We start from the raw sequence: 12,009 nt of genomic DNA on the forward strand, positions 1-12,009 counted from the left end.
GTAACAGGGCCCTCAGAGCAGAGGCTTGGAGACGTCATTCCCTCCTCTGTGAGGTGACTTCCAGGGTCAATGTGAAGGGCATGTTCTTCACGTTGTCCTTCCAGATCCTTTTCTATCCTCAGGCATTCTCTTGTGCTCCCCTGAGGCAGCAGCTCACATCTGCCAAACAGCTGGCAGAGTCTGGGGGCAGCATCTGGCCATGTTCAACCTCCAAAGGCAGGACTTTTGTGGAGACTAGTGAGAAAAAGTCAAGGCAACCTGCAAGACCTTCCAGAAGACACCATCCCAGAAACTTGCTGCACACACCCCCAAAAAATTACACCTCGTTTTTCCAAAAGGAATTTAGAGCTATTTATTCCAGACTTTTAACATCAGAATCTAGGCCTAGTGATACCTGACCACACAAATCCACCTGGGTTAAGTTCACTGGTACATTGCCATCCTCAGGCCCACGGGGTCCTCGCCCTGGGAACTCACGGTCTCAGACCTGAGGATGGTAGAATCAAGGGTGTGGAGAAGGTAATGGAGCCCCCATGCTCAGGCCTCACCTCCACCCCAGCTCCCAGCCCAGAGGATGCTTAACCCTTAGGCAAGTTACTTCCCCTCTCCTAGCCTCAGTTTGTCATCTATACAAGGGGAGTATAAAAGCTCCATCCTCATGGGTCTTTAGAAGATTAGATGATTAAATGTTTGGGAAGCTACTGTCCCAATGACTGATTTACAAAAAGCACTCAGTAAACATACTGTTGTTATTAGAAATAATGAGTCAGGGAAGCAAAAGGAATGAGAATTGCTGTAGCAGACGCTTTTGATGCCCTTGGTCCACCTCTGAGATCAGCTGCAGCTGTGATGTGCAGTTCCCTTGCACAGCACTCCCCCATCTCTCCACTTTGATGCCTTAGGGAGCCCTCACAGCCCACACAGGACAGCCTGAAAGTGAGGGGGAAAGTGAAGGCTCCAGAGGAGCAAGTTTCAGCCAGTGGGGAATGGGGGTCTATGGTTAAATGCCCCAGCCTCCCACCCTCCACAGGGGCAATTCTGAGCCCTCCACGGATTGAGCCCTGGGTGCCCGCACCAGTCACCACATCAATAAGACACTTTCCACTGGCTCTTCCTCCTTCCCCATCTCACTCTCCCTGCTCCTCATTCCTGCCTCACAGGGTCACTTCCCGAATATACCTCCCGCACCAGAACCCTGTCTCGGACACTGCTCTCAGAGGAACTCAAAATAAGACAACTGCAAAGCCAGTGGAGATGGATTTGGATGCTGGTAGAACTGTGAAGCAAGGTTCTAGAGAGGTGCAGGGACCACACACCAGAGCTCACAGAACCCCTGGGCCGTCCCGACGAACAAGGCCTGAGAGAGGAAAGAAGAGAAGGGACCTCAGGAAGAAGGCAATCCTTCAAGGAAAACTTGACACGGAAAAGAGAACAAGGACAAGAAGAGGAATCTACTAAGATGGAAGAATGATAAGATCAACAAGGAAAAGAAAGAAAGAGAGAAGCAGGAAGGAAGGAAGGAAAGAAGAAGGAAAAGGAAGAAAGAAAGATAGAAGAAAGAAGGAAGGAAGGAAAGAAGGAGAAAAAATAAAGGAAGAGAGAGAGAGAATGGGGAGTGAAAAGAGAAGAAATGTAGAGAGAGTTAAACATCACCTGTCTTAGTGTGTTCAGGCTGCCGTAACAGAATACCATGGTCTGGGTGGCTTCTAAATAACAGAAATGTACTTCTCACCCTTCTGGGGCCTAGAAGTCCAAGATCAAGTTGCCAGCAGATTCCATGTCTGATGAGGACCCACTTCCTGGTGCACTGACCACATCTTTCTCTGCGTCCTCAGATGGTGGACCAAGCAAGGGAGCTCTCTGGGGTCTCTTTTACAGGGGCACTAATCCCACTCAGGAGGGCTCCATCCTCACCATCTAATCATCTCTCAAAGGCCCCACCTCCAAATACCATCACGCTGGATGTTAGGATCGAACATAAGAATTCAGAAGAACATAAACATTCGATCTATGGCATCATCTTATGATAACTTATTGGAGGAAAGATGAGGCCAAATCAAAGGAGTCGCAATTATTGAATATTTTCTGCAAAAAAAAGTCTTTTCCAATAATGGGACATCATTTGAGACAATGAAGGAAATTTGAATATGGATTCCGTTCTAGAATATGGTAAGGAATTATTGTTAATTTTATTAACTGTGATGATGGCATGGTGATTAATTATTTAAAAATGCTTCCTTATTCATTAGAGATTCAAATCACAGTAGTTTAGGGTGAAATGCAATGATACCTAGGATTTATCTTAAAATACTTCAATAAAAACTTTTTTTAATAAAAAATATATATATATGAGGTTAAATAAACAAGATCAGCAAAATGGGGATAATTTTAAAGCTGGGTGAGATGTTTACAAGAGTTCACTATACCGTGTCCTCTACTTTTGGGGTGAAATTTTGAGAATCAACATTTTTGGCGAGAGTTCATCTACAGCCTGGGCACTCTGCATTTTGGGGAAGGAAGGAGGAGGGGTGCAGGGAAGAGGGAGAATGAGAACATGACTCGAAACCGAGTTGTATTTAACTTCACATCTGATTTCACTCCTGGCAGATGCCCCAGGGCCTTGGGGGCATGGCAGACTGTCAGTGTGGGGTGTGAAACAGCGAACCAAACAGAGATTTAGCAGATTAAACAAGGAGAGAGTGGTTAAGAGCCAGCTGCAAGATGCTGGAAAGACAAGTCCTAAAGCTCTTAGGAGAAAGCAAAGGGGTGGAAATCAGGGCCTTCAGCTCTGCTCCATCCCTGCTGGGTCTGGGGGAGGTGGGGGTGGGACCTGGAACTCCCCTTCTGTCCCCAAGGGAAATCATGGCATCCCCACTTTGCAGTTATCCCTCCATATTAAATACACTGTACAGGGAAAGAAGCCCTCAGATCATTTGTGAAGGAAAGTGGAATTCCTGTCTCTTTTTTCCGCTTAAGCTTTTGTAAAAAAAAAAAAAACAAAACAAAAACAAAGTACTTCATCCCTACCTTCAAAACCTTGTCCCTGGGGCTCTGCATCTGGCCACAGCCAGGGGCAGGCTCATCCCATTTCTTGGCTGGCTTACTTCAGACCCCTCCCAGGGCAGGAGCAGACCCCTATTCACCTTCGCACACCCCACACACCCTCCACATAAGGTTCAGGAATCTCAGAGAGTGCAGAATGGGGCCAAGGGACCTACTCAGAAGGTGCATGAGGTGTCCTCCTTCGGGCCTAAGCCAGGCCCCTGGATACTCAATGCTGCTGACCCTCAGGCAAGGCCTTCCTGTTGAAGGCCAGTGTTTCATCTCAGGCAGACCTCCCCAAGAATTATCACGGATCAGAAAACCAACCCTGACGTTGTCTTGACTGCTTCACCCTTTTTTTTGCCGTAATTCCTCAGGATATGCTAACTCTCACAGCTTCACCTTTTCTGTTTCTAAAATGCGTGTATTTACTGAGCGAGGACTAGCAGATGCAGCATGAGTCATAGGAAGCGGGGCCTCCCCACCCCCCAGTCCTGAGACGGTCCCGGAAGGGAAGCCCCCTCTCCCTTCCTCACTTGGGCTTGGATCTTGCATCTGACTCAAAATCTGGAAAGGGTCTTCACAGTTCAGTAACTTTTTGGAGATCACGGAAGCAATCCAGGAACCCCCCTCCGTACTTCAGGATGGAAGGATTTATGACCCTTCCTACCCTTGGGGAGCATGGCAGGGCCTTCCTTATTTATCCCATGGAGGCTGAGAGGTCTCACAGGACTTGTCCAAAGATTCACATCTGAGGATTAGAACCTGAGCCTTCAGATTTGCAACACCCAGGCTGGAGATATACACATATCTCTCTCTTTATCAAGCCCATCCCTGCCCCAGACACACATATACAGATTTCCATCTATCTTCTGTTTGCCATCCCATGCTCACCTCTCCTTACCAGAAGGACAGCAGTCAAGAAAACACTTGCAGGCCATGTCAGTGTCCTAATGTTGAAGAGCTTGCAGGCTGAGGTGGTTGTACACACGCACGCACACACACAATGTAAGTAGATGCCTGCATAGATGTTTCCAGGGTTCACTCACATCTCTGCTTCCCTTCCCTGTCAGCATCGCCTGAAGCTCCCTCCATCAGTCACCTGTCCTGCTACTTTTCTTGGGTGAAGAGCTCTTTAATCACAGTCATTGCTTTCCCCCCCTCACCCATCCACTCTCCCTCATTTCTGTATATTTTACTTATACACTTGTTTATTAATATTCCCCCCAACCTTCCCCTCCCCTACTCACACAAATATAAGCTCTTGACAGGCAGGGGTGGTCTTTCGGGTGGATTCTGTTTATGACCAAATCTCCAGCACCTTGGCCAGATCTTGGCACAGAGTAGGTACAAAACAAATATTTGTTGGCTGAATGGGTGTCTGACTTCAAGAGCCAAACCCCTATGTACATTTTGCATTTGCATCCTTAAGTTTAGGAGCAAAAGAACAATCATGAGAGGAGGTGGAATTCTGAGAAGTCTGTCCACTTAGATGATCCCAAATCAGATATGGTTGCTAAAGCTTTGTCCCGTGGAGGGCACTGGAGGAAGACTGGAGATCAACAGGTAGAATTTAGCAGAAGGCAAACTTTGGCTTAATTTCACAGTTGGAGCTGCCCTACGGTCGGGCTGTGGGCGGACATTGGCAGTGACAGCTGCCATCAGTCATGCCTTCTGGTCTCCACCCCCTTGGGTAGTCTCCTCCCACACTGATTCTGGGCTTGACCATGTGATGGGCTTTGCTTAATGGGACAATGGCAAACAATACACAAGCAGAGGCTGGAAAAGAGCTTGCACTCTGAGGCTCGTCTTCTCCCACTGCCGGGAAGCCTTCAGCCATCATGGAGCGAGCAGAGACAAGCCTCCAAGAGGACAAGCAACCAGAGGACTCCACAGCAGTGTGGAGAGAGCCCCAGCCATCCCAGCTGTATTAAGCATGTTTTTAATTTTCTGTATTTACCGATGCTTTGACATCTTGGGGCCTTGTTGACACTGGAGGGACTGCCCCTCCCAGGGTTAGTTAATTCCTAGAGATAGCAAACAGCTCTCTAAGGAGCATGCCCTTCAAATGCAAGCCAACCATCCCAGAGCCCACACCACCAACCACCTCCTCTATTGGGCTCTCACACCCAGGGCCACCATCCCTCTGCCCTAATCACCCCAGGGCCAGGTAGCAGACCCCAGTAGCCCAGAGCCCCCTGAAAGTATTCAAACTAACCAATCCTAAACCTGCTACCCTGCCTTGTTTTGCCTTTCCTGTGCAGCTGAACCAGTGCTCAAACTCTGTCACCAGGAATCATTCTCTATCTCTCAGCTCTGCTTCTTCAATATTGACACCATTCTTAGGTGGTGGCAAAGGTAACCACCAAAAACTCCAGGCTTCTACCTTCCAGCTTGGCAACTCCCCAGGAAAGAGAGCACCTCCTCTCTAATTGTTCCAGCCAAAGTCCCAGGGCTAATTCTCATTGGCCTGGCTCAGGTCACATGCCTCTTGCTGAACCAATCACTGTGGCCAGGAGGATGCAGTATTCTGATTGGTCAGATCCAACTCATCCCAGAAACTGGGGAAGGAATCAATCCCACTTGAAATGAGAATGGGGAAGGGGTTATTTCCCAAAGGAAAAGAGAGTTCTATTACCAAAAAGAGGGAGGGATTGATTCTGGGAAGGCAGCAACAACAGATGACCCCTCTGGGAATGCTCTGAGCTTCTCTGTCCTGGCCTCTCTGATTCCTGACAGCCTTCCAGAGCCTTGTTCCAGTCTGGGTTTCTTTCTAAGAGAGGGAAGAAAGGAGACTCACTTTGACCCTTTACTCTTTTGTACTAAGAACCAAAACCAGCTCCGACTGGCTCTTAAATTCAACCACACAGCATCAAATAAAAGATATCATTTGACTCTGGGCTTAGAAGAGGATGGAGCAATTGTCCTTGAACTAAGAACTTCTCCTGATAAGAATGGGGAACATTTTTGTTATTGGTTATACTGGAGTGGGCCTTGATACGAAATCATCCAAATTGTAGTTGCTTTCATTGGGGTCATTTTACTGATCGCTCTGCTTTGTCTGAGGTCACTCTTTTCCATTGGGAAAATTGGTTCCTTTTTTCCTCCCTTATAATGGAGCTCATGCTGCTGACACTTTATATTGTAAGGCATGGCGGTTCTGGGCGCCTTTCAATAAGTGTGGTGATCGTAATGATCCCTTATGGGAGAATAGCACCTTGCTGTCTAGAAAGGACTTTCATACACATTGTTATATTTGATCCCCACAACAACCAGGGTGGAGGAGTATAGTATTATACTCACTTCCTTTAGATGTGGAAATAGACTCAGAGAGGTTAAGTGACCGGCTGAAGGTTACAGAGCTATGTTGCCTTGGGTAGGAGAGAAATATTGGCAAGGAACAAGCAGGCATTTATTCAAGGCTTCAATTATTTAACAAGATTAGACTTTATTGCTGGAAAGCTAATCAGAGCTACCTCCACAGTTTGTGGTATGCAAACTACAGTAGCTCAGAAGAACCAAAATACAAATACAGGGCACAGAGCCACTGACAGCCATGACTAGAGCCCAGCACACTATGTTGGCACTTGGGCTCACCCACAAGCAGGTCCAAGACATGCAGCCCCAGCCCAGCTCTCTGGAGAGCAGTTGTGGCTCAGGACGAGCACCCAGAAGCGCACACTGTGGCTCGACCCTGCTGTGGACTCCTCCACCCCTACCCGGCTCCTTCTCTCCTCGAAGGGGCCGGTAGCTGAGCCATGGATAGGACTGGGGCTTTAGTCACAGAGAGGGAGGGGACAAGTCTGGGAGGGCCTGGAATGCTTGGGAAATTTCAAGCCTGTGTGGAAAATTCCAGCCTGATATGCTGGAGGTTCCCTTCCAAGGACTCTCTCTCCGCCACCCACCGCCCTCCTTGTCCCCTCTGTGTCCATCCCCCTTGCTGAAAAACCTGGTCAGAGAGACAGCTGGCTGTCCTCCTGAGTTTCCACACAACTAGCAAATTCTGCTCGTTACCAAAGAAAAGAAGAGAGGCAGGGTGGCCAGAGGAGACAGTGTCTTCTGTCGTGAGAGGAAGAGCCTCTGGGGAACTGGAGACCACCCCCCATTCCTGGTCCTGCCCCAGAAAGCCCCAGGGATCCTCCCTCATGCAAACACTGCCCAGTGTCCTGAGCAAATCACATGGCGAGGAGGTAAATGGCGCCTCCTCCAAAAGTGGGCCCTGACCCCACCCTTCCAGCCCTGCCACCGGGACTCATTGTGGAAGTCCTGAGAGCTCAGCAGAACAGACTGACCAGAGGGGAAGTGACCCAGCCCCAGATGCACTCTGGGAAACCTACTGTGTTGGCCCCAGGCCCCACAGTGGGGTTTAGGCAGATCAGAGCGCCTTTCTAGAATTGTATAAGGTGAACGGGACCAGACTTACAGCCTGTGTGGGCGAGAAGAGAAGGGGCCCAGGTTGCTCACCCTGCCCTCCCCGGTCTGGGCAAAGTCTCCCCTAGATGATCAGGCTGTGTGCTGCTGGGAGGCTTCTATTCTGGAAGGTTCCTCCAGGCAGCAGAGAAAAATAACAAATGCCAGAAACTCATCCATCTGAAAGGATCTGTTTTACCCCCATAGGAGAAAAATTCAATCACACCTTCTCCCAGTTGGAATATCTATAATTACCCTCCCCTATAAGTGGAGACGGAATGTCAGGACTAATCAAATGACCACTCTGGAAACCCAACGCATCCCAGCACCAATCTTTTTGAAAAACCCCATATGGGAAGACACAAATTCAATTTGTCTTGTCTAGGGGAAAAATGAGGCTTAAATATGTTGAATCAAAAATGATATCTTATGTACCAGACATTAGCGATCCAGAACAAATGCCTTGGGAGAAAAATTACCCTGAAAATTTTAAGTATTCAGGTTGCCAAAGAACTGAGAAATTATGCCACAATCCAAGAATGGAAAATCCACACGGGACACCCACACGTCCTGGACTGGGCCCCAGAGGACTGGGGGCCTCAGACAGAGGCCAGGTTCCTGAGGGCCGGCCTGGGCAGCTTCCCTCAGGGACATCTCCTGCCCACCTCCTGGGACCTGCAGGCTTAATGTCTTCCTGCTGGGCTGGGTTGCCAAGGCCTGAAGAACGAGTCCGCCCTGTGGAGCCAGCCTGGGGGAGGGAGAGAAGAGGTCCAGTTTTCACTGGTTTCCCAACCCTGGTGGACACTGATGCTATTAAAAAGTCAGTTTATAAACCCTAGAGGGCACTGGTTGTTCTCTTGCAAGACAAGCTGGTGGAGTAGAAAACTCCAGGGACTGGAAGTCAGGACGTCTGGGTTCTAATCCTAGCTCTGCCTGTAGCTGGCTAGTGCCAAGGGTCTTGGCGAGTCTCCTCCCCTCTCTCATCCTTAGCTGATAAAACAAAGAGTTGAATTTAAATGACATCCAGGGTCTCTTTCAATTTCATGACTAAGATATTTTTCCTTCTTTTTGCTCTCTTTCTTTGAAGGGTCTGCAGAGGATGGTGAATAAGAGCATGATCTTTCAAATCAGTCTGCACGGCTCCAAATCTCAGCGCTGCTTTCTAACTGTGTGACCTTGAGCAAGTAACAAAACCTCTCTGTGCTTTCATTTTCTCTCCTGTAAAATGACGATAATGGTATCTATCTCATAACCTTGTGAAAGGATAAGATGAATCTACATGTGCAAAGGGCTTTGAGTAGCTCCTAGCATATAGCTATTATTTATTGAGCAACTACTGTATGTAGTATGCCAGGCTCTGTACTAAGCATCGTAGATACAGAAATGAGCCAGAGTCACGGTCTCTGCTCTTCAGGATGTGATTGTCTCCTAGAAAAATGTTGCCCAGGAAGCACTCTCCTGTGGTCACCTGTTTCTGTCCCTAAGGGTGGGGTGACTCCTGGCATTCTGCCTCTGGCGTGGGGCTGGGCATGGAGCAAGTCCCCCACAGGTCCTTGAAGCACACACCAGCTGCCTGACACCATGGCTTTTTCTTTCCCTGCTTCTTTATTGCTTTTCTGTTCCTGATTCCTCTTGAAGTCTAACTTTAAAGATAATAGAAATAAATAAAATCTTCTGCAAAAGAGCCGTTCCTCCTCCTCCCTCACCCCTTTCTCTCTCTGCTTTTCTCCTCAGTCTCCACTTGTTCGTGTTGCATCACTTGGTCTCACAGCCTTGCTCCACTTGCCCCGTTTGGGGAGCCGCAAGCTCCCTGGCTGCCTCCCTGCCCTCCTAAGAGCACACCCTGGCCTTGCTCTTCCTAGAACCTGACACGGCCGTAATCTCCTTGCTTAGTGAGGGTGTTGGCTGCAGGAAAATTCGGCTTTGTTTCCCCAGGGGAGGGGAGTGGGGGGTCGGAGAAATTGCTCAGCTCCTGCACAGTCAGCTGGGAAGGTAATAGAGATTAATCTGGGCACTGCCGAATGCAGATGTGTCCCCAGTCCAGGAGGAAGGACGAGCAGCTGCTGTCTCAGGGGCCAGCTGTGGCCTGCAGGGGGCCTCAGGGAGAAGAAGGAGGCGCTGGCCCAGAACAGACAGCCCCAAGGGGTTCTGTGCAGCATCCTGGAGATCTGGAGCTGCCTGCCCAGCCTTGCCTGGCCAGGAGGCTGGATGATGGATGACTTTAATAGACAAGTGTTTATGCCCAAATGCACATTGGCTGTGTAAGGAATTCCCAAATCCCTCACTGGAGCTTAGATTATGAAAAACATTTCCAGAGGAATCCTGTGGCTTCCCTTGCCACTACGCTCACCCGGGGGCAGGCAGGGGGCAGGAGGGTTAGGGAGGAGTGCAAAGGGCAGCCATTTGGCCAATCCTGGCAGGTTCTGGGTCGGACTGATTAAATTCTGGCATGTGAGGAGCTGGGGTAAAGATGGTTGTCTGGCAAACATTTCTTGAGTGCCTACTAGGTGCCAGGCTCCAGAGAAACAGAAGCAATTAGGAGCAAATAGAGGGCCTCATAGCCCAGTGGGCAGAGGAGGCTCCCGGAGCTGTGGGACACACACAAAGATGGTCTTTGGGGTCCTAGTGGCCCTGCCATGCCTCACCCCCCCACCTCTGCAGGTGCCGGAATCTTTTTACAGTCATAGTGACCAATGATCGGCAACTTACAGCATGATTTGTTTGAAGAAGAAATTCTTGAAGCCCCCAAGCCCTCCAATATTAAATGGGGTTGAGGGACGGTAACGGCAAAGTTTTGGGAATCCTGACAGATCTGGGGAGGGGGAGGAGTTTGTGGGGTGGTCCCCAATGAATCACGTGCTGACCTGAGTCGGGATATCTGGGGTCTGATCCATGCCCTGTCACTCTAGCTGGTGGGCTCTCCCACCTCTCTCTCCCACCTCCTGGGGTTTCTGTGCGGTTTAGATGACGATGCCAGGGACAGGAGAGGGGCAAGCACAGCACCTGGGCACCGCTGGCACGCTCCACTTGTGGGAGGCTTCCTCTCCTCACCCCACAGCGGTCATACGCCCCCTCCTCACACTCCTGGGAGTGAGCTTGCTACTGAGTTTGACATGGATCTTTTATATTTAACCCCTTGTTGAAATAAGACAGTATTTGATGAGAGTAAACAGCAGAGAAAGGGCTCGTATGCTGAAGTGTGTGCGTGTGGAGGCGGGTGTCTTTGTGACTGCCTCATATGTCGACCCTGCCCCTGAAGGGGCCAAGCATCTGAAGAGGTACCTCCAGGCGGCGCTTGGCCGGAGAGGCCCCTCCGCGTTCTCCACGCCAGTTGTTCAGAAACGCGGACTTCACCTCTGCCGCCGCCTCTGCCCGATCCAGACACCCAGACACCGCGCCGCTGCCTGAGGCCGTGCGTGCCCGCGCCGCAGCTCGAGGCCCAAGCCCGGCTGAAGGCGGCGGACAGGGAGCGAGGGCCGGGGCTCAGGGACCCTGGCTGGGCCCCGAGAGAGCGCAGCCATGTGGGAGGGTTAACCAGGGCCCCCGCTGGGATACCAGACACCTAGATTCTAATCCTGATGCTGGGTGGCCCTGGGCCAACGCATTCACTTCTCTGGGCCTTAGTTTCCTCATCTGAAAAATCCTCATGCTGGCCTCCACTTCTTAGGTCTATTCTAGATTCACTAGTCTATGATTCCGTAAATAAATGTATCAGGCGGGAGGACACCCAGTCAAATCATCCAGCAGCCACAATAATTTGCCTCTGAGTCAAGATGCCGATAAAACACGTTTGGAAAACACGTTTTATTTCGTGTGCCAACTCAGGTTGTGGGTCATAGCCCTCCCGAGCGCTGTGGTGAGAAGGAATCTGAAGCCTTATCTGGGTCCATCAGGAGACAGAATGTTTAGGGTTAAAAGCTGGGCTCGGAGGCGGATGCTTGGGTACTTGCCAGTTGTGTGATTTGGCCAAGTTACTCAATCTCTTCCAACTCAGGGGATGGTAACGTGCCCGCCTCTGGGGGTTGGCTGTGATGAAGAGTGAGATAACGCACGTAAAATCCTCTCACCGGGTCTGGCGCGTAATCAGCCCTCGGCAAGGAGGAGCCCGGGCTGCGAGGGTGGGCGTGGGAGGGAGGCGCGCGGGCACGGGGTCTGCCCGTCACATTACTGTCTTGTTCCTCTCATCCCATGGATCATCTTGGCTGTTCGCCCTGTTCTCCCAGCAAGGGGATTAGGACTCTCTCAGGGATAGAATTGAGTCAGAGGAGACAGTCCAACCCTAACTCCTAGTGAAAATGCTGAGCTGCTCCATTTGGAGGGGCTTTATCTTTCCAGAAATGCCTTTGCGACCCCTGGCCCCGCTCTTCACGGAGCCCACACTGTGCGCCTTTCTCTGACAGAAGGGCAGGAGCCAGGTTGCGGTCGTCCCTCCTCCGACCCGGTCCCGGAGGGCCTCTCGCGGGTGGGTACCCGTCTGCCTCCCGGATTCTCGTCCCGGTCTCAGGAGGCGCGGGTGCGGCCGGGTTCACCGCGCGCCCAGGGCCGGGGAGCAAAACG

The sequence above is a fragment of the Equus asinus genome, chromosome 1 (genome assembly GCF_041296235.1).
Source record: "Equus asinus isolate D_3611 breed Donkey chromosome 1, EquAss-T2T_v2, whole genome shotgun sequence".
Taxonomy (NCBI): Eukaryota; Metazoa; Chordata; class Mammalia; order Perissodactyla; family Equidae; genus Equus; species Equus asinus.